Genomic DNA, 26,868 nt, shown 5'->3' on the forward strand with positions numbered 1-26,868 from the left:
GTAACTCTTTATCAGGAATATTTTGAATATTTGGTAATAATTTTTAAATATGGCCTGTTATTCCTTTTAATAGTATTATGTTTGTTATAAAAAAAAAACTTTCTTGTAAATGGTATAGATAAAGGGTGATCAAAGTTTCCATTTGTTCTGGTTTGTACGCTAACGCAGTAGGGAAAGTGACACTGGTTCGTTAAATTGTTAATAAGAACGTAATTTGATGAAGCCATTCGCATGTATATGTGGTATACGTTCACTTATGTCACGTTAAATTTTGTTGAATTTTGGTTTAACTTTTTTAAAAAAAAAAATTGATATTCAGCTTTTTAACTAACAGGATAGGAACAAAAACGAAGAAAATATACGAATTTTTAAAGGATTAAATTAATGCTATATATCGTTTTAATGACAACCAGTTTGCTTTCTATATAACCACTGTGTGTTTCTGTTGGCAGATAAAATTATATTATAACAATTTTTAGAAATTATTTACATGATTGGAAAAGTTAAACAATATGATATGAAGTTTTATATAATAGAATGAAGCATTAACATTTTTAAAAAGGCGGAGGCAATGAAGAAAAATAATTAAATAAAACAAAAGTTGGAAACGCCTTTGGAGATACCATCGTGAACATTAGAGATAAATGCTTTAACTTAGACGTGTAATTGTAAGTTAAAATGAGGCATTGTCTTTTTGGAACAAAAAATGAAAACAGAACACAAACCTAGACACCTGTTTTTATGTTTCCTCTATTGTCTATATGCAAAGCTACAAAAAAGTTGAATCATGTAATAAGTTTTATAGTTATAATGCAAGAACCCCTGAGTCTCTATTACGGACAACTGAAATAGCCATTGTTTTCTAATAAATTTAAAATACACCTGTTTGATATGGTTGTTATTGTAATGATATTTTATATATTTCTTTTTCTTATATACAACTGTTATATATCACGGGAGTTTATGTCATATCTATTCTATCATAAGTATTATTGCCATTTTCTTATCACCTCTATTTTCTTCAGACCCAGATTCTCAGTATTAGCCCATATTGCAAAACAAAGGAAGTGACGTAGCGTTATTGAGCGGCACCCCGTGTCCAGCTTTCAATTATCAAATTTTTCAATAAGGTCTATGCGCAGTATGTCTATGGTTTACACCTTGCGGTTAAAATAATAAATTGGCAATGTTTTTCTTGCTTCTTTTTTAACATATGTTTGAAGTTTATTAATTTATACAGTGTTGCTTGCTTTTCACTGATATCGAAATCTACGTCGGTTAGAGCAGGTTTTGTTATATCGAGGATATTTCATCACCATATATCTTAAACATATTTATCTTGTTCCCTTAGGAAGTACAAAAGCTTAATCTTTCAAATGTATTTTGATTTGATCAACAGTTTTGTGAATTGATTGAAGATCATAATATTTGAATATTTCTTTTGATCATCTGGAATCTCAGAAATGTACATAACAAATATGTGTTGTAATTGCTTCATTAATAAAACCAAGGTAAGGGTATAAACACATTAATTTGCAGTTACATGCTAATTCTTTATATTTCTTATTGATAGTATCGAACTTATGAATTATGTTGGAAGAAGTGCATAGTTTTCAGAAATTTAAGCGCATACAATGAATACAATAATGTCCATTTAATATTTCAATTCATCAAATTATTAGTCTTTCTCAAGTGTCCAAAGCAATAGTGGCATTAGAAGTTGTCATTTTTAACAGACAAATTATTCCTTAATAGGTTGCTATACTTGTATACAAGTATGCATGTGATTGATAAGGAAATAATAAAAAATTGAGGGGACATTGAGCGTATTAATGAAATAGCCATTTTAACTCACTACAAAATTATTAATATTTTGTTACATATGACCTTATCGGTATCACTATTTTAGATAATTATACATAATAAGTATAACATTATGTTGTTTTTGTATGCTAAATTGTGAATTCACTAACCTTTGTATATTGAAACAAAATACGCCTGGTTTGGCAAAATATCTCAGACCAATAGATCTGTGTACAACAACAGATCTGTGTACAAATTTATTTCAGTTTATAATAAAATTATTACCAAGCAAATTTTTGTTATTGTTTTTGTTTAAAATATTGTTGATATTTGTGTTGTTTTTATGGGATGAAAGCACAGCTTGGCAAGAGAACTACTGATGTAGCATACTGTTTTACTACTTGCTTAAATTGTTATATAAACGTTATATACGCTGATAAAACCCCTGAAGGAAAGCGGTTTTCCAAACATGTTTACAGTATATGACTTCTTTTGGTACAATAAAAAGGTGTAATAAAGTTAAAACCTGGATTACACGTGACTTTCATTGTAAACGTTGTCTATTTTTACATTTTCTTATTACCTAAACGTAAACGAAAGTAGGAATATATAAATCGAATAAATGTTTATGTTATTAGTCACAAAATGTGCCTAGTCATATTGTTATAGATATAAATAGATGATTTATTCCAATAGAAGAACAATTTGTTTGCCATTGCCTTTATTTTCTTACTCTCCAGCTAAATTCAGGAGATATAATTTACCTCACTCGAGGAATGAAACTGTCAAAATGAAATAGTTTGAAATGTTTTATAGCTGTTACAAATTGCTTGCACATTCCTTGCCATTCCAACCACCCATACATTTTTATAACAAAAAGCAGATACATTTCATAATGTCATATTGATTCTATTTGCCCGAGAACTGATAAAGTTTTTATCTTAAAGTGTCAAAAATACGTTGAACCAGTGCGATATCTTTCCAGAAACCACTTATTTACGAGGTTTACATCAATATCTTAATTCATCATGTAAGTCTCGATTGATATAAAAAAAATTCCATGGAGATATGTATTCTTATATATTATTTCCATTATTTGTTCATTCATCAATTAATCATTACGATAAAAAAGTGTTTTTAAATTAATGAATTAGATAATTCAATATTTGGATTATTCATAAGCAAAAGCAAAAAACGCGTGGTTGTAAATTACAAGAGCATCGCGTGCGGCAGTATCGCTCGTCTGTTTAGGACACCTATCAATAACCAATTTTGACATACGAAGTTGAAAGGGGGCATAACTATCAAAAATAGCTTTCATAATAATCTTTTCACAGGCATATGAGCAACATTATTATAATAATGTTTATAGTACAACTGCTGTCTGCATTATATTTTTTGAATTTAATCATCTGATGTCCTTTGATTTTTATCCTTTCAGTGCCCTAGACCACCCTCATAGTAATACAAACGAATTGAAAATATACAACTTATACCTATATTGCAATATATTTCAAGGCATTGCATTACTACTGACTCTCTTATGTTAGTATCTAAATGTGCTTTTGAACAGATATCCATAAAAATGACATAGAGATCTTAATCAAATCATTCAAAAATCCTAACAATTTATGTAATGATAAATCTTGACTTTCATTTCGTTTAAACTTTCAAACCAATCTTAAATTGATAGAAAGTTCAAACCCCTTGCTGTGGTGTTACTGAATGAACGATTCAATATTTCTTAATGTACTTTTAACATCAGATCGGCAAAGCTTAAATGTAGTTTTACGTTCGTTCTTCAGTATTATTTCAAGAAAATGCATGATCAGATTTATTTGACAAAAGTGTCTTTTATTGTTTTTAATAAAGGGCCCCAGGGTATCTTTTTGCTTTTGTTTCTTTTATTTGTTTGTTTGTTGTTGTTTTGTTGTTTTTTTTTGTTGTTGTTGTTGCCGTTGTTTTGTGGTTGTTGTTGTTTTTTTTACTTGTTTATATTTGCTTTACCTTTTCTTTTTGCAATTATTGTTTTGTTGTTAATGTTGTTGTTGTTGTTGTTGCTGCTGCTGCTGCTGCTGCTGGTGATGATGTTGTTGTTGTTGTTGTTGTCGTCATCGTCGTCGGTTTTGGAGTTGTTGTTGTTGTTGTTGTTGTTGTTGTTGTTGTTGATGTTGTTTTGGTTGGTTCTATCTTAATTTGTAAACATAAATATTTAAGTGGCATTATGCCCATTAAAATATAAATGATGAGAGTACATACAAAAAGACAGAATATGTTACATTTTCCCACTGTTCACTTCAACACTATATTCAGCATCACGAAAATAATCCATATCTCACGTGATCCACAAACATTTCCTTAAACATACTTCGTAGTTTAGCCGTAATGCTCACTTGATAAAAACTCTGGGGCAATCTTTTTACATTTAATGCAGTTTTTAAATGTTATCCTAATCATTGTCATTATCAATGATTGGTCCATCACCATTATAAAAGTCAATCTTTTGAAGTATATAGACAATTCTTCTTAACTTGGCAGCATAAAACGAGCATGAGCACTTCAAACATACTGGACAGAATAAAACCTTCCCTTACAAAATATTTAATTCCAAATTTACATTTATTTAATTCCAAGTTAACATTGGCTAAGCTAAGAATTGATCATGGATTTCGCATTCATCTCACTTTAAAACATCTTTTTCCATATAATATTCTTTTATGGGTGTCCTTCTAAGATATTACTAAGAATCACTTTGCACATTTCAAAGGACGAGAATATATATTCAAGACTTCAATAAATTGCAGTCATAACTTTCATAGTAAACAAATAATAGTTTAGTTCTTTAAACTGACAGAACTGTTTATCTTTGTAGAATTACAAAACATATTATTCCAAACTTGTAACTTGTACGCCGTCTTATAAAGTTAAGTATCTGCACCTCAGGTAACACACGAAATTGCCCTTTGTTTTGTTTGTTCGCTGAGTATTTTTCAATAATGTTCAACATGCATGGCATTTTAAGGCATCAATGTTCTTGAAGTGCAGTATGGCAGATAACGATGCACATTTCAAGATAAGATAATTATACATTTTGTTTCAAACACCCAATTACATTGATTTTATATCATGCATTGACTTCTTTAATCGGATAATCATCTATTACCTCATTATTTCATGTCTGGAAGAATCTTGTTTATTGTAAATGAAGCTTATATGTCATGATCTCCTGATACGAAACTGCATGCTGGTTGCAATTACGCATTACCTACAAGTGTTTCAAATGCACGCATGTTCTTTAACTCTAACTAACTTACAATGATCTAAAATAAGAAAGTAATATTAATCAATTCGTTAATTTAAAAGTCATGATATTTCATATCATTTTATATTTCAATGATAAGTTATATTGATATGTGTATATGTTTTTTATTTGACAAAATATAACAAACCGATCTATTATTGACTTTTTTATTTTATAGCTGATTATACGAATTGCATTTACCTTAAATTGAAATACACTTTTAATAACATTTGACATTCTCTCTTTTAAAATAACCAAAAGTAAACAAATAAAATTGAAATAAAAAGCTTAGCCATCATGACTTGGTAAAACTTCAACCTAAATTACGTTCTGATAATACAGAGATATATGATTCTATACCAGAAACAAGAATGGATGGAAATCAAATCTGCGTTTGTTATTGGCGCCTTCTATTAACCATGCCAACTTGAGATCAAGTTTGCCAAAATATCTTGTGTTTACCTTTGATCTTTTCATTAATTAAAATTGCTTTCATAAATGCAAAACTGATTTCAAATATTATATCTTTCAGGTAGTTAGTTATAATGAATAAATTAATAAAATGTTTCATTTTGTCTAATGTAACAAGATTTTATCACCTTTTCCTGTCATAGCGAGTCCAAAGAAAAAGTGATTAAAATAAAGAGCATTTTATTTCAGAATATCAAAGATTATCCCTCAAAAGTGAAATTAAATGAAATAAAAGATGGACACTTTAAAAACCAGACCAACGCTTACTTTTTGAATACGTTATCGGCACTTTAGAATACATGTCGTATTACTTAATGCTTGGCACTGAAAATGAAATTGTGTTGCATATTGTTATAATAAGAAATATTTTCATAATAACTTTATACTCTTTAGAAAGATGGATCAACTTGTATGTAATAAAAGCTTGTTTTTGTTAGCTTTAATGCTTAAAGAAAAAGTTAGAATTTCCTGTTAAATGAGTACAACACACGTAATTAATCTTATGTAATCAATAGTGTGATAAAGTTGGACTCTGTTTAAATAGATTTATGGAAGTTTTATGAACCACGCCAGCAGCCCTTCTTTGTTGAGAGGTAAAGATAGCCTTTTGCATTGAATATAACTTGGAAAGGTTAAATGTACCTTGAAAAGTAGATCAGGAAATTATATTTCTCAATTCTATGTTGTTGCCCTAATGTATTGCGAATTGGTCGCCCTTCCTTTGTAAAACCTTTATTAAAACGTCTTATTCAGTTAACAAGTAGAGATATTTCACTGCCAATATTATGTATGATGATATTCACTTTTGATGATTTTGTAAGTTATCATTTCCTATTCCAATGTTGGCTTTTTACCTGGGAAATTTTTGTTTCCGTCTGTTTTCGTTTACAAAGAAATATGTTTATTCTAATATGAAATTTAGTCTGGGTATTTGCATTTTATGTACATTATTTTTTATTAACTGAGGTAATCTTTGAATATATTTCATTGTATCACAGTATTCAAAGTTTTAATGAATGCTTGTACTTTTCGTTTTACGTGCAATAGCTTGTACTATATTTGTTGTCATATCTTTCAAGTTACTAAATAAAAATGCTGTTATATGTTTAAATACATTTAATCCAATCATTAATTAAATCAATCTGAAAATATTTGAATTTACTTCAAATTAGGGATGAATTTAATTCGAATGTTACGATTTCCAAATCTTTGTTTTATACTAGGTAAACCTACAATACAGGATCAAAATTCGTATTATGTTAGTGACAAATACTTACATACCATGGAAGTGCCCGTACATTTTTGACGTTGGTTCGACTTAAAAAACGTAGCATTATTGGCAAAAAAATAAATAAAAAACAGTTTTGTAAAATAATTTACCAGATAAGTACAGACTAGATATATTCTTATTATAAACAGTTATGTATCATTCAAAATTTATGATACAGTTTGTTTTCAGATATTTTTATTTTGAGTTCTACAACATATCACGTTTTTTTGAATTTTGATTATAAACGTTTGTTCATTTTGATATTGATAAAAAACAGCAGTAGATTATATGTAAATAAAGCATGATATTAAACGTCAGATCAGTAGAGATAGAGTTAAACGTCAAGAAGTAGTGATAGGATTTGATTGATTTATATCTGATCTGAAACAATACTAATAGTAGTCCAATACGTTTTTTCGAAAATCATAATTATCAGACAATGAATGAAGTAGGGTTGAAAAAAAATCAAAACAAAATAGGTTTATATATATCTGTTCTTTAAGATAAAACATTCTAAAACGGGTTATATATATTCAATGTAATTAATTTGCAGGGAAGAAGGTTTTCTATTTTTGTAGATAGTCTAGTTTTTTTTCGGATTGTGTGTTAAAACACATGTTAAAAGTCGAAGAAAATACACAATATAGAACATTTCTTGATATGCAATGAATTTTTGTAGTATCATTTTATGCTTTACTTTAAATCAATACTACTGTTTAAATATAAAACTATAAATTGTCTTTCAGTGTAACCCAGCAAACATGCATATATGGGACCCATATGGGCTATATCTAGGCAAGCCCCATATGGGTATGCCCATATTGGACCTATATGGGACCAATATGGGGCAGTCCATTTGGGTACGCCCATATTGGACCCATATGGGTCCATATTACAGCACTATAAGGAAAAACGATTTTTCGTTTATTTATTTCTTTAGAACTTGTTTACTTTGAGCTATAGTGTGACCCCCTTGGCATAAATTACTATTATCTTTTATAAAAATCGTAGCATTAACATATTATACCAGCCATGAGGGACCCATATGGGTCCCATTCGGGCAACCAATAATATTAGCATGCGCTGAGCAGGTGCGAGAAATTAATTTGTTTAGTTTTTATATTGGTTTTAAATTTTTATAATCTAAATACAAAAAATGTGTTTTTAGACTATTAATTCAGAAATAATTTATAATAAAGTTTTCCTTTTAAAAGGAAAGGCTTGCACAGTTGAGCCTTCATTCCCAACCTTTAAAATTGCTTTTTTTGGGGGGGGGGGGGTTCAATTTACTATCAAAAAGGGTTTATTTAGTTGTTTTTTTTTTTTTTTTTTTGGAAACCGAATATTTTTTTTTGTCAAAAACCGATTTAAGATCTATTCTCTATTGTATAAAACTAATAAAGAAAATGATCAATCGTAAAAATATTAACGTGATACTGAGGGAAAACAAGTGTGCACATCTCATTTCCCCATTTTCGCAGCGAAATCATTCCTTTGCTTTATAGACAAGTTAAATGCACTAAAATTACTTCGTTACGTGGTACCGTGGTACCAATATATATTAATAAGCATGTATTCAACTATGATTCGTGGCATAGGTTAATGAATATGCATGGGCTATTTTTAGATTACAATGTACCTCACCAAGAAGTTGAATTGCGTTCAGTAGATCTAAATATAACTCGATCAATGCGTGATAACCCTTTGAAGACGGAATAATCAGTCACCGATTCTCTATTGTATTAAAACTAATACAGACAAAAAAAATTATCAGAAAGAAACTAACTTTTTGCGTCTTGAAAACAAATGAAACGAACAATTTCGTTTATAATTTTATTACGGTTTAAACCCGATAAATCAAGTAAAAATAGAAATCCTATTTATATAACACAAACTGGGAATACCGAAGATAACTAAAATAGCTTAGATTTCCGCAGTATGACGGAATCGCCGAATTGTTACGGTTGCAATCGGAACTACATACATCGGCTTATTGTCATTATCTGAAGAGTGACGAAAAAGGCCGAAAAGTTGCGATTGGCACGATTTCAGCTGGTTTCCCGTTCAATCATGCACTTACAAATTGTAACGCAGAAAACCACCTAACCGGAACAAGTTTTCCATATGAAATGGCAGCCGGCTGCAAGCCAACACGGCTGCAAGCCAAAAATCAGCATTTGATGAAAAATTTATTTCCGAGCATGCGCAACGTGATTTCGCTGCCCCGCTTTAAAATCAAATGTGGATTGAAACGTTTAAATTGTTAAAATTTAACAAAAAACAATATTTATTTCAATTCGGAACATTTAACGACGATTTCGGTATAACGACCTTCATATTATTTCCTTACAATTTTATTGTGTGTGTAGGATAAGTGTAAACGTCATTTATTAAATATACTTATAAAGAAATTTGATAAATATGATGAAAAAAATGCGTATTTTTCATTTTCCGTATTTTCACTGTAAAAAATTTAATTTTTCCCACTGCAGTGAAAACACTATTTTCCGTTATTTTCACTTGGTGTCTTGCCGACTACTTCTTTTAAATTCTCCAGTACACAAATTTTAAAGGGAAAGTTTTCAATTTTATTCGCCCAAAAAGAGAAAAATGTATATAATAAACAGAAAATTCAAGTTTTTTCTATAAATACATGATTTTTTTCATCGTTTGTGCATGAAAATTACCATTTTCACCACTCGTGCTACCGCCACTCATTGAAATATTTATTTTCATACCACTCGATGAAAATAAATCATGTATTTATTAAGAAAAACTTGAATAATCCTCTATTTATTTTTGTTTTTGCCTTTTTGCCATGTAATTTCGCGATAGTTTTTGTCAGTTTAATTTGCGACATTTTCTAGAATTTTACGCCCCCACTATTAGGCACTTTAGCTGGACCTGATGGATTGTGTATAGTTGTTTATTGTTGAATAACTTAAACTGTGACGGATGTCGACCACTAACATTTAATAATAATATTGTTTTCTATCTAGAGATACTTTTTTAAAGGACACAACATTTGGGAAATCCAGTGACCCTCCTAGCCTTAGAAGTCCCTTCCATTTTGTACCAATGTTTCATTCATAAGCATTTTAAATATAAAATGCAAATACTTATTATTACAATTCAAGTATTTTTTTCCAAAGTACCAACAACCCTATTTGCACAGCACGAGTATCGGACCTGGGAGAAAAAATATGGACCCGATTTAGATAATTAAAACCTGTGTTCATTTTAAAAAGTCAAAAACCGAAAAAAATTTGTAAAATCTATAACCCCCCTTTAAACATACTTTAAGTTAGAGAAGGCCAGAAACCTCAGATTCGAGCCTGCAAGCAAGGGATTTCACTTCCCGGGCCGTTGTGAAAAACAATTGTCCAGACCAATTGAAAAAAATCTTTTATCCACTTTCACGTTTGTATTAAGCTTCCAAATGGGACCGAACCCCAAGTCTTTAGCCCTTCCCGTTACAAAATATCTATCGGTGAAACAACGCATTCGTGCTTAAAAATCCTTTTGGTAGACCAAATTGCCGGCACAACCATTCGGTAACGTAAACATAAACTAGTAATGTTTGCCAGCCATTGACGGGTCATAATCATATTTTTCACTTGGCCAAAACTGCTTAAGGTAATGATTTTATTATTCTTATTAAAATGTATTTTCTTTTATGGTAAATTTAGGGCCCATCAAAAAAGGGCCTGCGTGAATCGGTTAGTGGCACTGATTGAATGACAACAACAAGAGTAGAGCCAAACCACCAAGTTATTTGACAAACAACAACGCCCAAAGAATCCAAAGCACTACCATCTCCCCTCGCTTATCTGCACGGCATTTTCGACGAGGCCAGCAGTGATGTGCAAATTGCTTTCTCCAATACAAGGTCTTTCTCGATACACCCTTCCGTGGGCCAGATTATTGGGCCCGTAAGTATAAACTTGCGACATAAATATATTATTTTACAGTACTACTTATTAAATTTATATTCTCAAAACAAGTCAATAAATGTTATAACAAGCTGGATTGAGTGACAAAGCCAAAAGTGGAAATTTTCACCTTGTGACGCTCCTAGTTAAAAAAATATTCAAAAGGAAATTGATGATTACTTGTGTTAGTCTTTATCATGATGGTGAATTTGTGCGCATATTCTTGCCTGATCCCCACTACTGTTATCAAAGTTACGGTCCCTGGAAGAGTCAAGAATGTTTATTTTCACCAAATGACATGCCTAGGCTCAAAATATGTAAAGTTTAATTTTCATGATTTCTTATCATTTTCACATTTTGTGACCTTGCACAATCAACAATCCTTTGAGATTTTAGCGTTAATTACTGTTAAAAGCCAAGGAAAAATTTAAAATACTGGGATTTTTTCATTTTTGAGCCGGGTCATGACAAAAACCAACATAATGGGTTTGCGACCAGCATGGATCCAGACCAGCCTGCGCAGTCTGGTCAGGATCCATGCTGTTCGCTATCAGTTTCTCTACTTGTTATAGGGTTTGTAAGCGAACAGCATGGATCCTGATCAGACTGCATGGATGCGCAGGCTGGTCTGGATCCATGCTGATCGCAAAACGCATTATGTTGGTTTTGTCGTGACATGGCTCATTTGTAATTCACATAGCTCTAAAAGTATATGGCCTAGAATTATGAATCCTTTTTTTCAGCTGCTGTTACACAGATTCTCCGAGTCTTGGAGACAATGCGAGAGAAGAATCGTGAAATTAAGAGGATGGTGCAGCGAAATGCTGTTAAGGTCAGCAGCAGATGACCAACGCTGGCAACTTCCGAAAGATATCTCATTCCCTATTCGTTATCCTGAGCAGATGGAAGCATTCGATGAGCTTCTGGGATGATCAGACAATGCTCTCAACTGTGGTAAGCGTAAGTGTTAGTCATGTTCTTGTGCTCTCATTAGTAACTGAAAAAAGTATACCCATATCCACTGGGCCTAAAAGCGAAATAACATAATGGTCTGTGGTAAGCACTTGATGATAATGTATAATCATTTTGCTATATTTATGTTGGAAATATTGCACAGTGGACAAACACTTTGCTGCATTAATTTCAGAATTAAAAACTGGCATGGTTTTAATTTTTTGATTCATATTGATCACAGTTTTGTGAATTGATTTGAATCAATAATATTTGAATATTCCTTTTGATCATCTGGAATCTCAGAAATGTACATAACAAATATGTGTTGTAATTGCTTCATTCATAAAACCAAGGTAAGGGTATAAACACATTTGCAGTTACATGCTAAAAAAATTAATGAATTAGATAATTCAATATTTGGATTATTCATAAGCAAAAGTAAAAACACGTGATTGTAAATTACAAGAGCATTGTATGCAGTAGTATCGCTCGTCTGTTTAAGACAACTATCAATAACCAATTTTGACAAAAACAATGAAGTTGAAAGGGGCATAACTATCAAAAATATATTACATAATAATGCACCTTGTATTACAACTGTATCTATGATAAACAAGAGTTGATCCCTTTCAAAGGTTTGAAATCAATCTACTTGAATAGCAATGTTGACAAAATGTAAAGTTAAAAGAGTGCATTGCTCAAGCTTTTAGCTTTCTTTATAAGCAAGTATTTCAAGTATTCGTGTTATTGATTATAATGGGTTACATAAAAGTTAGTGTCCGACGACAACAACGACAACTCAGCGATGACAAAAATCTCAAATCTAATTTCGAAACAGACAGGCTGTAAACATTGATCACTGACACATCTATTCACATAGTGTAAAAATATACTATTCAAAATTTCTTGGTATTTTATCTTAATGTTTTCACAGGCATAAGAGCAACATTATTATAATAATGTTAACAGTACAACTTCTTTCCGCATAATATCATTTTTTTTTATTTATTTATTTATTTTCATTTTTTTTTATTTATTTTTTTTTTGTATTTAATCGTCCTTTAATTTTTATCCTGTGTTTAGATCACCCTCGTAGTAATACAAACGAATTGAAAATATACGGACGTATACCTACATATATTGCAATACATTTCAAGGCATTGCATTACTACTGACTCTCATATGTTAGTATAGATATCCATAAATGACATAGAGATCGTAATCAAATCATTCAAAAATCCTAACAATTTATGTAATGATAAATCTTGACTTTCATTTCGTTTAAACTTTCAAACCAATCTTAAATTGATAGAAAGTTCAAACCCCTTGCTGTGGTGTTACTGAATGAACGATTCAATATTTCTTAATGTACTTTTAACATCAGATCGGCAAAGCTTAAATGTAGTTTTACGTTCGTTCTTCAGTATTATTTCAAGAAATGCATGATCAGATTTATTTGACAAAAGTGTCTTTTATTGTTTTTAATAAAGGGCCCCAGGGTATCTTTTTGCTTTTGTTTCGTTTGTTCGCAAATTTACATTGGCTAAGCTAAGAATTGATCATGGATTTCGATTTCATCTCACTTTAAAACATCTTTTTTTCATATAATGTACTTTTATGGGTGTCCTACTCTTGATGATACAAACAATCAATTTGCACATTCCAAAGGACGAGAATATAGATTCAAGACTTCAATAAATTACAGTCATTACCTTTCATAGTAAACAAATAATTGTCTAGTTCTTTAAACTGACAGAGAACTGTTTATCTTTGTAGAATTACAAAACATATTATTCCAAACTTGTAACTTGTACGCCGTCTTATAAAGTTAAGTATCTGCACCTCAGGTAAACACACGAAATTGCCCTTTGTTTTGTTTGTTCGCTGAGTATTTTTCAATAATGTTCAACATGCATGGCATTTTAAGGCATCAATGTTCTTGAAGTGCAGTATGGCAGATAACGATGCACATTTCAAGATAAGACAATTATACATTTCGTTTCAAACACCCAATTACATTGATTTTATATCATGCATTGACTTCTTTAATCGGATAATCATCTATTACCTCATTATTTCATGTCTGAAAGAATCTTGTTTATTGTAAATGAAGCTTATATGTCATGATCTCCTGATACGAAACTGCATGGTGGTTGCAATAACGCATTACCTACAAGTGTTTCAAATGCACGCATGTTCTTTAACTCTAACTAACTTACAATGATCTAAAATAAGAAAGTAATATTAATCAATTCGTTAATTTAAAAGTCATGATATTTCATATCATTTATATTTCAATGATAAGTTATATTGATATGTGTATATGTTTTTTTATTTGACAAAATATAACAAACCGATCTATTATTGACTTTTTTATTTTATAGCTGATTATACGAATTGCATTTACCTTAAATTGAAATACACTTTTAATAACATTTGACATTCTCTCTTTTAAAATAACCAAACAAATAGAATTGAAATACAAACCTTAGCCATCATGACTTGGTAAAACTTCAATCTAAATTACGTTCTGATAATAACGAGATATGATTCTATACCAGAAATAAGAATGGATGGAAATCAAATCTGCGTTTGTTATTGACGCCTTCTATTAACCATGCCAACTTGAGATCAAGTTTGCCAAAATATCTTGTGTTTACCTTTGATCTTTTCATTAATTAAAATTGCTTTCATAAATGCAAAACTGATTTCAAATATTAAATCTTTCAGGTAGTTAGTTATAATGAATAACTTAATTAAATGTTTCATTTTGTCTAATGTTACAAGATTTTATCACCTTTTCATATCATAGCGAGTGCAAAGAAATAATGGTTAAAATAAAGAGCATTTTATTCCAGAATATCAAAGATTCTCCCTCAAAAGTGAAATCAAATGAAATAAAAGGTGGACACTTTAAAAACCAGACCAACGCTACTTTTTGAACACGTTATCGGCACTTTAAAATACATGTCGTATTACTTAATGCTTGGCACTGAAAATGAAATTGTGTTGCATATTGTTATAATAAGAAATATTTTCATAATAACTTTATACTCTTTAGAAAGATGGATCAACTTGTATGTAATAAAAGCTTGTTTTTGTTAGCTTTAATGCTAGAATTTCCTGTTAAATGAGTACAACACACGTAATTAATCTTATGTAATCAATAGTATAATAAAGTTAGACTCTGTTTACATAGATTTATGGAAGTTTTATGAACCACGCCAGCAGCCCTTCTTTGTTGAGAGGTAAAGAAAGCCTTTTGCATTGAATATAACTTGGAAAGGTTAAATGTACCCGGAATAGTAGATCAGGAAATTATATTTCTCAATTCTATGTTGTTGCCCTAATGTATTGCGAATTGGTCGCCCTTCCTTTGTAAAACCTTTATTAAAACGTCTTATTCAGTTAACAAGTAGAGATATTTCACTGCCAATATTATGTATGATGATATTCACTTTTGATGATTTTGTTAGTTATCATTTCCTATTCCAATGTTGGCTTTTTACCTGGGAAATTTTTGTTTCCGTCTGTTTTCGTTTACAAAGAAATATATTTATTCTAATATGAAATTTAGTCTGGGTATTTGCATTTTATGTACATTATTTGTTATTAACTGAGGTAATCTTTGAATATATTTCATTGTATCACAGTATGTTTTAATAAATGCTTGTACTTTTCGTTTTACGTGCAATAACTTGTACTATATTTGTTATCACTAAATAAAATACTGTATATGTTAAAAGACATTGAATCGAATCATTAATTAAATTGATCTGAATATATTTAATTTAAATTGAATTTGTTAAATAGAACAATACTTCAAATTAGGGATGGCAACGAATACCAAAATCAATACTCGAGTACTCGGTCATTTTTCCGATCGAGTACTCGGTTACTCGGATGATTTCCAATGATCTTTAAAGTTTTATCACACAATATCAACACCGTCTGCATGCTACTTTCGTTTTCTATTTTAATTCATAGAATTCGTAACTAGAAAAAGGACTGCAAGAAATACATATATAAATATAAACATAAGAAATGTCAATGACAGCATTTATTATATACCTACAAATACAGGATGAACTTAAAGCGCAAATACGCTTCAACGATTACAAAATTCCGTATTATGTTAGTGACAAATACTGTACCATATATGGAAGTGCCGTACTATTTTTGACGTTGGTTCCGATCTTAGCTTTAAACGTAGCATTTGAAACGGAAACCAAAATTATAAAGGCGTGGCCGGTTTTGCAAAAATTACGTATTCATCCGTCGGTCATAAATCTATTTCATAACAGCTACATTTCATTTTCTGAAATTTCGTATAGAAGTGTAGTATAATGAAAATCATTTATAATTCAAACGAAAAGGTTTCTTATGTTGTAGCCCATGCATTTTTCTACTCGCAATGTTGGAAATTTTTTTTTCGCTCGACATTCGGTCTCGTGAGATATCAATAATTTTTCCACCGCTGCTCGTAGCAAAATACAAAGCTATAACATAATATTCTGTATATATTTACGTTTTTATAATTGACAAGTTTCGGCTACAAACTGTGTAATATTTAAAGGTGATTAAATATAATAAGAGGCCGAATGACGTAAACGACACAGGACTGTGTTTAATCCCATACGCGTGTCGAACTGCTGATCGCCTCGTTAAACTTACGATAACATTTTCACACGTCTGCAAGGATGTTTTGATTGCACTTAACAAGTATTTATACAGATACGTGTACATTTCCGAATTACTGAACTTATCTTTCTAAATCGCAAAAAAGTAGAAATGAAATATTTTTTTCCGAGTAATCGAATATCAATTTTGTAAACCGATATTCGGACGTTCGATCGAGTACTCGGTTAACCGGTTACTCGTTGCCATCCCTACTTCAAATATTAATATGGGCCGTATCCATCTATTAATGACTGCCGTTCATGCACATACTGTATTTCAATTAATTGACGGTGAATAATTATGCATGTTACGATTCATTTATTCTTGATGACATCTCTGCTTAATACGTCATTAATGAGGCGTTATTTTATCCACGCCATGTGCAAAATAATGATAACTTAGGGACCTATTTCAAGCATATTTGATTATCTATCTTCTGTTCTAACAATGATTAATTACCTTGTTTCATTATCAAAAGTGTTTAAAATAAGCAATAGAAATATTTTTTAAAATACTTTCCCAAAAACAGTCCCCTACTTGGCAATTTTACAAAATGGACGAAAATTTCTTTATTCTCATTTATTTTAAAAAAATTTGGCCTTTTAAAATTTTTTATTACCTTTTTTTCATATTAAAAAATTTTGATGGGATTTAAAATATATCAGAACAGTTTGATTTTATTAAAGCGTGACGTTATTTATTTAAACAGTATGTATAATTCTCGGTCGTGACATTTATTGATTAGAAAAAGCATTGACAAGGAAAATAAGACAATTTGTATTCTAAATGCCTTAAGTTTTAACTATTTTTATCTTTGAAATGAGTTTATAGAAGAAAAGCTTTAGACATTCAGCTCAACACCCTTTTGTAAATTTCAACTTTTCTTACGCGCGTTATTAAATTCGTGCAATATGGTTACGTAAGTCAGTATATTTGTTTCCTGCAAAAGTGAAAACACAGACTGTTATTTTCTCTTTCATTTTCAAAGTTTTGAAAATAGGGGCATTTTACAACAAACAAAAAATACATGATGTAAAACATATGGGGACTATATTTTGTTTGTTCAATTAATATGCCTACGTGCTGTACTTCAGGTTTCATATTTTGTGCAGAAATATGCTCACTCACTATCTCTTACAGACATGTCGTTCCCTTTAGTGCAAATTATTCCTGAGGTCTTAGCAAGCATGAAGAATGGATTGTGAAAATTAGAGAGAAATATTGAAACTTATCTCTATTTCCGAAAGGGTGTGTGTTTAAAGATCACATTACCATGCCATTCCTATTAATACTTAACAGAATTACACCATGAAATGGTAAGATCTAGTCTAATTTTAAAAGAATTGGTCTAAACAGGTGCAATTATTCTTCATATCATTCTTAACTTGAGAAGTAAAACATGATTTTTTCACAATAAATTTTACTACAAAGTAAACATATAACTCGACGCTAATTGCCTATAAATAAATGAATTGGTCTATAGGACCGACTTTTTAACTTCCACCTAAATTGTTGTCAGAGCCTTCTACAAATCTCCCCATTTCTAGATTTTTAGAAAGAGGCAAGAGGATACCAAATGTACAGATAATATTTCTTAATTCATTCCGATTTACATTTTTTGATCAAGACGATGATTTCAAGCTACAAAATTAGAAATCTAAGATAAATATTCATTTTGTATTTTTGATAAGGAAACAGCACTTGATTATTTACAAATAAAACATAATAGAAAATGTCAGAATGTATAATCATAGATAACGATAATTTATACATTTATTTCTAGACAAGTTAAAATATTTTATTTAAAGATAACCATTAAACATAATCTACCATGAAATATGATGGAGATTTATCTTTTAATGTGAAAATTATTATATTTGATATGCAATTTATATTTTTGCACCTGTGAAACAACAAGAACAGGAATGAAAAAATTTCTTGGACAGAAAATTTTCCTGGGGGGAAATATTTATCTAGGTTTTTTGTGTGCGTGTTTCAAACTATTATTTTTTCTGCGCAGAATAACAAAGTTAATTGTTAATTTTACCTTCACTCCGCTTTGCCATAGGGTGTAAAATGCTATTTGGCAGCTGTAAAAAGTTGCCCCGTACTTCACTTCAGTGTGGTTATATTTTTCTGGTCCTTCGGGAGCATTGCTGCCAGGACTATTAAGTATTGAGAATTGAGTACCGCTCAAGCCGGCGCTAAGGGGTGTGAGGGATGTTGCACTTATTCATTATCCATCATGTACAGACTCAATCAAACCGTGTCTGCAATTTTCAAGTAATTTTGTTGTGATTAATGCTTCCTAGGGATCACTTTGTTTCCAGATTTTTGTAAACGTTTGTTTAGTTAGCCAATGGCTAAAGTGTTTTGTTAAATAAGTCTGTCTTTTTAAAGCACGCCAATGAAAAATGATACTCATATTCTAAAATGTTCATATAACAATCTTTGCATAATCGGTTTACTCTATTTACCAATGAAACTGTGCGGGGAAGTTCAAAATAGACAAACCAGACAAATCAGGTACAAAATTCAAGAAATCTTCAAAGCCGATTTTGTTATAAATATTGTTTAAGTTTATTTGTTTGAGTCTTATCTTCTAAGCACGTGGCGAATTATTTAACAAAGATAAAAGATGTATGTTGTGTCTTTAATATTTTATACTTCACACCAATACTATCTTAAAGGCGTGAGCTTAATGAGGTTGGCAGATATGTCTGAATAACCAGTGAGCTACATATAACCTTGTTTAGTGATTTAGTGATAGAGAGAAGTGATATAACACAGTACAATCAAACATGTAAAAAATGGTTAGAGCCATGAAATAAATAAATGCATTGTATATGTCTTGTTTTTTTTTTTTTTTGTTTTTTTTTGTTTTATTTGTTTTGTTTTTTTTCCCGTCATCACTCGTCTGAAGTAATTGTTTATATATAAGGTGATTGGCGACGTTTTTGTCAAGCTGTTGAATAAATGTACAACATTGATGACATGTTGGTTTTGACGGTCATCAAAAGTTTTTCTTTCTTTTTATCTTCTTTAATACGTTATTTTTTTCTGTACAATTTATACTCGTAGTATCTGAATTATGTGATGCGTTTACATGTTGTTGCTGAAAAAGATAAATGTGCGTTTTAACAACGTACACTTTTATTAATTAATGTTCTGTCCAAAGTGTCTCAGCTTGTCTATGACTTTTCATGAAAGATAAAGCTGCTATCAAAACACATTGAATGTCTCGCAACTTAGAATCTTTATACAAAAATGTAATATGTTTTATTCACAAAACTATTTTTGAGGCTTAATGGGCTTTAAAATATTTTTATATTAATGCTATATGGTTTAACTTATGACGCTGTGTGTTAACTGTTTATTTTGTTTTGATTCCCAGAAGAAATTATTTCTTAAACAGAATACAACTTTCTTCTTCATTCGCAGTCGTTTTTTATCAAGACATTATGATGCATTAAATTAAAATTGTTTCACCTATGTTATACCAGCTGGAGTATTTGATAAGCTTTCCCTGGCTGGATTATAACATCTCTTTGTCATTTGCGTAATTTGATATAGGAAATGTATACCTTTAGCACAATTTTTCGTGGAACTGGTTTCCTGCCGTCTGTTTACACTAAATGACTTCAAGTCATTATAATGATTGCATAAATCATCATTTTAGCTAAAAGTACATCTACTGTACTTTAAATTTCACATCCTATACTTACGCGATAAGATGAACACCAATCATTTTAATCTTAGAATCGGTTTGTGTTTGCCAAGATAATGAAGATAAATGATGAATAAGATAACTATTGACGCAAATTTGTCATCATTCATAAAAATGATTTATACGTTTCACTTAAATTCATTCAAAAATGAATACGAGGCATCGTCCTGTCATAATACTATCAACAATTACATTCAAAAGAAGCAGCATTTAAAACGACATTTTTATAGAAAATAGTTATACGCGATTCACATTTAATATTCTTTTGTAAATGCACTAGAATCAATATATTATTAATTGCTGTTGTATGTTTGTCAATGTAAAATAAGTATTAATTTATGATATTTGCAAATAAATTTCTGAAATAACATACATTTGATTTAAAGTTGAATGTCCTTAACGTATATGTTAGGTTGTCTTTTTTATCCAGCGAACCATTTGGGGTTGGATTTATTAAACGCATTTAAAAGAAGGTATTTTCGTTCTGATCAGGTGAATCAATAATGAAAGTATGCAGAAAATAAAATAAAAATTTATTCTGAATTTAACAGTTTAGTATGTAATTTATGCAAAAGATACCTCTTTTGCCGAGTTGTTTCGATAGAATAGTAAATATACTTCGAAATAAATTGTCAATAAGTAAATTTGATTCCTTGAGAAGAAATTTCGTCTGCATAAGCACGTTCCAAAACGAGGTGTGGTCCATTTGCCTGCAACACCTGTACTTTGATACAAGTGCCGAAACTCCCTACAAATTACCGCTCAAAGTGAATATTTTGTTGGTGTTTGTTCGTTCGTTCGTTCGTTCGTTCGTTTGTTTCTTTTCTATTTTAGCTTCACTTTTTAACAAATGAATATTATGCTCTGTGTTATGGAAGATGTCATTTGCTGCAAAAGCTTCCAGTAAATGTGGCACGTGATGTTTTAATATATGTCCGGTGGTTAATCATTTCTGTTTACTTAGAGCTGATAAATTACCGTTGAACTTGTCAAACGTATCATTTCTCTTATCAAAACATGCCTGTACCATTTGATATCAAATATTATATCCCCTACAGATATATGCTGACATTGACAAGTCTGAGAGATATATTCGGGTAAATTTTCAGCAGCGGCAGGGGTATCATCATCACATGTGCAATTCATCAGACGGTTTGTTGAGGTCAATTATTTTAGAATGTTCAATTGATATTCTAATAGCAATAACATTTTATTGGAAGGAAGAAATAAAGATGTTATTAATTATTTCAGGTAAAACGTTGACACACATTCACATTCTAAAGTGCAAGGAGGGCTAACAAGACATTTTTAAACATCCGAATATGATCTTGTTAGAATTTGACTTCAGAGCATTGGAATGCAACAGTGCAACATGGAAGTATGTTCCTCTACTTGGTATTCGAGTTTTGCGTGTGGTCCTTTTACTAATCTGAAATTCACAGCTGGGATATTAATGATATACTTTCCGAATAATTTGTTTAGAGTAAAAATAAACGTACGTGGTCCTTTTATTTATACAATGTAACATATATGTTAGATTTTTTAAGTTACGTAAGTCTTTTTCAAAACATTTCTATCAGTAATATAAACACTATTTGACTTTTATGTAACATTATACTTAATCAATTGCTTTTCTTTTGTTCTAGATTTGGTGAATCGCCAAACACTTGTGAATTTATGGTGTTCTAGGATACCACCAATTCCACCTTGTCGAGAACTACACACGTCTTATAAAGGTTACATTATAGGTTTATACATTAAATGAAACATATCTACTTTGCTGCGAAATTATCACCAACTTCTTTACCATAAATTTATCAGAAGATACACTACAAATTAAATGTTATCAGACACCATCATAGTGTAATAATCTTTAAGCTTTATGAATAATAGACAGCCTTCTCCTTTCCTTTACTCGAAAATTCACGAAGATAAGAAAATAATTACGAATACATGTTCCCAGATAGCATTCTATATGGGACCCATGTGGGGCCCATATGGGCACCTATATGGGTCCCATTTGGGCTGCCCATATGGGCCCCATATAGGAAGTGCAACCGGGTTCCAAATGGGTCCCATCTGGGCAGCCCTTATACTCAATATGGGATTCACATGGGCCCCATCTGGGCAGCCCATGTACACAATATGGGCCCCACATGGGCCCCATATGGGCAGCCCTTGTACTAAATATGGGTTTCAAATGGGCAGCCCAGATACTTCCATTATGGGTAGATTTTGAATTCCGGGGTAGATCTATTTTCAATCACTTCAATTATAAGTTTGCTGGACGTTAAGATAGCAACCGCTTGCTACAGAGCATGATTCTTGTACTTGCGTTAAATATTCAAGTGATGTTTTAACTCATTCTGTTTCCTGGAACAGACTAAACTTAGAAAAGTGTACAATATAAAAATCCGAGTAAACTGTACATATTTGTAAATCCACAGAATTTCATTTTGACTACATAGTTTTTAATTAAAAAATACAGAAATATTAATTATTATTCAAAAAGTCCTATGTAGTAAATATTACTTTGGTACACTAAATAAGCAACATGTAATGGAAAACTGTTTATAATGTACGAACAAAATAATTAAAAATGCAGTTTTATAACATTAGATACCTTACAGATCACTATAAGGAAAAATGAAACTTATGCTAGACACTGGTAAAACTTTACAGAAGGTCTTTGGAACTCCAAGAAATATATGTGTATAATGTTTAAATTTCAGTGAATCAACAGTATGACCCCAAATGTCTTTTTAACTTTCTACATAATTCATAGAAAAAGTATTATACATTTACTGTAATTCATTACAAATTTCTATCTACCGATTACTTTCATTTTCAATGATATAGATCTACATCAATTAATATAAAAAGTTGTTCATTACAACCATGTATTACACTTTGGTATGGTAGTGCTGAAGAAAAAAATGTTATGCAGCTTGTGAAAAGTAACAAATATAATAAAACAAAACCTTAGCACAGTTGTAATACTGTTCATAGATGTGTAAACAAAATATTATGCAGCTGATGAAAAACAATTAATATAATTAACAAAACCTTGGCACGGTTGTAATACTGTTCATAGATGTGTAAACAAAATATTATGCAGCTGATGAAAAAAAATTAACATAATTAACAAAACCTTGGCACGGTTGTAATACTGTTTATAGACGTGTGGACAAAATATGCAGCTAATGAAAAGTAACAAATATAATACACAAAAGGTTGGCACTGTTGTAATTGTCAACAAAATATGCAGCTAATGAAAAGTAACAAAAAGTAATACAAAAAAGGTTGGCACGGTTGTAATACTGTTTATATAGACGTGTTAACAAAATATGCAGCTAATGAAAAGTAACAAATATGATACACAAAAGGTTGGCACGGTTGTAATTCTGTTAATAGACGTGTAAACAAAATATGCAGCTAATGAAAAGTAACAAATATAATACACAAAATCTTGGCACATTGAAATACTGTTTATAGACATGTAAACAAAATATGCAGCTGATGAAAAGTAAAAAATAGTTTGTACAAGTTTGTAAAAATCAATAATAATTAAAATGTGATATTACACAAAGATCAAATTTGTTGTGAAGAAATTCATTAAAAAAATTGTCAGTAAAAATAGTTGGTTTCAGTAATTTCTCCGATATTATCAAAGTTTCAACAATAACAACAATAAAGATTACAAGAATCATCATTGTAAAGTATTTCAACTTTATTTTAAAGGTTAATACCATATCAATACATGTGTTCCCTGTTAGTGTCAAGTTTTGACAAGATGTTATAATTGTATTGATCAGTATCAAAAACATTCCCAAGCATTTAATGTCTTGATTTAAATAGTAACAATGTATTTTGTTTGTTTGTTTCATTTTACGCCTTTTACGTCATATAGGCGGGTAGTTTCCTAACCATCGTTTCTGGAGAGTTACACCAGTACTAGACTACCTTCCTCCGTGCAGTAACAATGTTTAATTAAAAAAACAACAAAAACAGCATATAGACAACAGAAAAACAGCATATAATGTCAACAACTAACGTAACATAGCAGCAGAATATACTGACTAGAAGGCAAAATTTGACTAGACAAGAATTTTGCATTTACAAGAAAGACATGCTATGCTGATGACCTCAAACATTAAAATTAGCAACAAAAAGTATAACAAGATAAACAAATGAGCCGCTTACTGTAGTTCTGACCCTTATCACATTTTAAAAATACCTTGATACATATTGACTTTCAATCAGTGGAATAACTTATATGCAGATGAAGTAAAGGTTTGAAAATGTAAAATAAAAGTCATTTATTTTATGCTTTTGAGTGTATTACTGATGTATCCGTGAAAAATATATTTGATAATTTCACAGTGAAATGATTAAAATTTCAAACTTTTCTATGACGAGACTACTTTTTAAAGATTTTATCATCATTCAAATTTTTTGAATTCAATAAATAATATCATGGCTATTCAACGTTGATTGTCAAACTTATTTTTCAGCCCAAGACTTCCTGTATTTATGAGAAATTGGACTTAAATTCAACTAAAATTGATGTTAACAGTGGTGAAAACAGATTTAATATTAACGTTAATATTGAGGAAATTTCATTAGCATAAAATAAAAAGACACTTTATTGTTTGTTGTGTAAGATGTAATTTTATATCATTGAAGGAACTTTAAAAAACAGTGTTCTCACGAGCGCATAGCCACTCATGAGAATACTGTTTTTAAAGCTCTCTTGATGATATAAAATTTCATCTTACACACAAACAAACAAATATCCTCTATAAATTTGCATTTTTAAATTAAAAACATGTCTAGTCACTTCCTTCATTTTCTTCAGGTAAGGTCTCTGACACTTTGTTTCTTGCTTTCCTTCCCCCATCGCGGTCCCGCGCCCTAGCCAGCCACATTGAAACCTCTATTTCAACATCCTTCCTCGTTGCAGCCTTTGTCGGCAAGTTCCTTTGGACACATTCTACAAAACAAGCATTCTTATCCTTAAAGAATGAAATGAAGTGAAATAAAGGTATTGAAACCATTCATAAGCCACCTTGTAGCATTTTGAGCAGTATAAATTGGAATATAAACTAATTCTGGTATGTTTTACCAAATATAGATGTTTGTTTCCTGGTTTTACATAGCTTTTAACAATATTTCTGTGATATCGCTGCAGTCAGTTGTAAGCTGAGATCATCTTATCGGTGTATCAGTAAAGAATGTTAAGGTAAGCAAATAACTTGCTTTACAGGAAGGTGATTTCTGTTTATATTATGCATCACAACACAATGCATGGGATCAAAACCACACAGCATGTAAAATATTCTCTCTTATTAATTTCCATAAAAGCTAGTCAAGCATTTTCCTTCATTAAAGCAATACTCGAAGACACAATAACAAGATCTTGGATAATATATCTATTTTGAAGACACCACTTTGCAAATTTGTAAAAAAATCACTTACTATACAATACATTCAGTATCTAGAGGCCCACAAACTTTTTTTTCCCCTTCAGCCACTTCATATTGTACATTCTTGCCAGTTCATTTGACATGGTTTCTTTCATCAAGCGGTCAACAGTTTCCGTACATCTGCCATACCAAACATTGAGAGGAACCGCACCTTAAATAAAGCAGAACATAAACTTTTTTTAATGTTAATTTTAACACTACTAAGTGGTGGGCTGCAAGTCACCAAATGACAAATAATTGTCAACTGGACCTCAAAAACATGATCTGCCAAGAAAACTGTTTGGATTGACAAATTAAAAGATCTTTCCTCATATATTTACAGCCTAGGACAACACCTTAGTGACTTGTGCCTTTATGTTTGTCCCCTCCACCGAGTGTTATGGGGCACATTATCATTGTTTTTTTTATACAAGAGTTTATTCAATATCAACAGAATAATTTTTGATAATATAATAACAGCTCAATTCCTGGATTTTGACATAAACTCCCGTGATATATAACAGTTGTATATTAGAAAAAGAAATATATAAAATATCATTACAATAACAACCATATCAAACAGGTGTATTTTTAATTTATCAGAAAACAATGGCTATTTCAGTTGTCCGTAATAGAGACTCAGGGGTTCTTGCATTATAACTATGGAACTTAGTACATGATTCAATTTTTTTGTAGCTTTGCATATAAGACAATAGAGGAAACATAAAAACAGGTGTCTAGGTTTGTGTTCTGTTTTCATTTTTTGTTCCAAAAAGACAATGCCTCATTTTAACTTACAATTACACGTCTAAGTTGAAGCATTTATCTCTAATGTTCACGATGTTATCTCCAAAGGCGTTTCCAACTTTTGTTTTATTTAATTATTTTTCTTCATTGCCTCCGCCTTTTTTTAAAAATGTTAATGCTATTCTATTATATAAAACTTCATATCATATTGTTTAACTTTTCCAATCATGTAAATAATTTCTAAAAAATTGGTTATAATATAATTTATTGCAACAGAAACACACAGGGTTATATAGAAAGCAAACTGGTTGTCATAAAAACGATATATAGCATTAATAATCCTTTTAAAGAAATTCGTATATTTTCTCGTTTGTTCCTATCTGTTAGTTAAGCTGAATATCAATTAAAGTTAACCAAATTCAACAAAATAACGTGACATAGTGAACGTATACCACATATACATGCGAATAATCTTCATCAAATAACGTCTTATTACAATTTAAACCGGTGTCACTTTC

At 30.6% G+C, this 26,868-nt stretch overlaps 1 long non-coding RNA gene across 1 annotated transcript; it reads right to left on the reverse strand.

Annotated features, from left to right (window-relative positions):
- Nucleotides 1–22,635: 22,635 nt before the first annotated feature.
- Nucleotides 22,636–25,723, reverse strand: LOC132753783 (uncharacterized). The gene is made up of 2 exons (XR_009629012.1): nt 25,617–25,723; nt 22,636–25,131 (listed from the first exon to the last, which is right to left on the reverse strand). It is a non-coding gene; the product is annotated as an uncharacterized LOC132753783 (long non-coding RNA).
- Between the last annotated feature and the right edge of the window lie 1,145 nt (nt 25,724–26,868).

This window comes from Ruditapes philippinarum, unplaced genomic scaffold (assembly GCF_026571515.1).
Source record: "Ruditapes philippinarum isolate M1 unplaced genomic scaffold, ASM2657151v2 ctg8291_1_1_1_1, whole genome shotgun sequence".
Lineage (NCBI taxonomy): Eukaryota > Metazoa > Mollusca > Bivalvia > Venerida > Veneridae > Ruditapes > Ruditapes philippinarum.